We start from the raw sequence: 1,813 nt of genomic DNA, 5'->3' as shown, positions 1-1,813 counted from the left end.
GAAAGGCCTTAATAAATATTTCCTGGGCTCGTTAAGGAAAGCATGCTAATGTTGATAAAATGAAGCCTGGTGCCTTCATATTTGTATGCCACAAAATCATTATAAACACTTTATACCCCTGTTATTTATAGTAATGTGTGGTGTGCATGAGTACATCACAGTGAGTAATATCTACTGTATACGAATTACCACAAAAATTCTCAGGAATAAATCTCAGTGTGGCTTTATGTATCACATCGCTCCGTGGCAAAAGAATTTTAATTTTTTTTTTACAGTAATGTGCACTGTATGTGAGCTCCTGAGCAGTAAACCATGGGGAGTATGAATATATCATATAGTTGCAGTTGCAGTAGTGGGGAAAGTGATGGAAACCATGTTAAAGGATAGGATTGTTGAACATCTAAAAACACATGGATTTCAAGATCAGAGACAACATGGGTTTACTTCAGGGAGATCATGCCAAACTAATCTTATTGATTTTTTTGATTGGGTAACTAAAATTATAGATAAGGGTGGTGCAGTAGACATTGCTTACCTAGATTTCAGTAAGGCTTTTGACACTGTTGCACATAGAAGGCTTATCAATAAACTGCAATCTTTGAGTTTGGATTCCAATATTGTTGAATGGGTAAGGCAGTGGCTGAGTGACAGGCAACAGAGGGTTGTAGTCAATGGAGTATATTCGAAGCTTGGGCTTGTCACCAGTGGGGTACCTCAGGGATCTGTACTTGGACCCATTCTCTTTAATATTTTTATTAGTGATATTGCAGAAGGTCTTGATGGTAAGGTATGTCTTTTTGCTGATGATACTAAGATATGTAACAGGGTTGATGTTCCAGGAGGGATAAGCCAAATGGCAAATGATTTAGGTAAACTAGAAAAATGGTCAGACTTGTGGCAACTGACATTTAATGTGGATAAGTGCAAGATAATGCATCTTGGACGTAAAAACCCAAGGGCAGAGTACAGAATATTTGATAGAGTCCTAACCTCAACATCTGAGGAAAGGGATTTAGGGGTGATTATTTCTGAGGACTTAAAGGTAGGCAGACAATGTAATAGAGCAGCAGGAAATGCTAGCAGAATGCTTGGTTGTATAGGGAGAGGTATTAGCAGTAGAAAGAGGGAAGTGCTCATGCCATTGTACAGAACACTGGTGAGACCTCACTTGGAGTACTGTACACAGTACTGGAGACCATATCTTCAGAAGGATATTGATACCTTAGAGAGAGTTCAAAGAAGGGCTACTAAACTTGTTCATGGATTGCAGGATAAAACTTACCAGGAAAGGTTAAAGGATCTTAACATGTATAGCTTGGAGGAAAGACGAGGCAGGGGGGATATGATAGAAACATTTAAATACATAAAGGGAATCAACACAGTAAAGGAGGAGACTATATTTAAAAGAAGAAAAACTACCACAACCAGAGGACATAGTCTAAAATTAGAAGGACAAAGGTTTAAAAATAATATCAGGAAGTATTACTTTACTGAGAGGGTAGTGGATGCATGGAATAGCCTTCCAGCTGAAGTGGTAGAGGTTAACACAGTAAAGGAGTTTAAGCATGCGTGGGATAGGCATAAGGCTATCCTAACTATAAGATAATGCCAGGGACTAATGAAAGTATTTAGAAAACTGGGCAGACTAGATGGGCCGAATGGTTCTTATCTGCCGTCACATTCTATGTTTCTATGTTTCTATGCACAATAACTAAAATTAAAAGAACAATTAAAATTGTAATTCTCCCTGCCATCACCTCCAAATTTCCCCTGCTACCTCTCGTCTTATTTCCCCATTTTAGCTTTAGATTGT

The sequence above is a fragment of the Pelobates fuscus genome, chromosome 3 (genome assembly GCF_036172605.1).
Source record: "Pelobates fuscus isolate aPelFus1 chromosome 3, aPelFus1.pri, whole genome shotgun sequence".
NCBI classification, from domain to species: domain Eukaryota; kingdom Metazoa; phylum Chordata; class Amphibia; order Anura; family Pelobatidae; genus Pelobates; species Pelobates fuscus.
The sequence above is the reverse complement of the archived record's forward strand: the minus strand, read 5'-3'. Positions refer to the sequence as shown.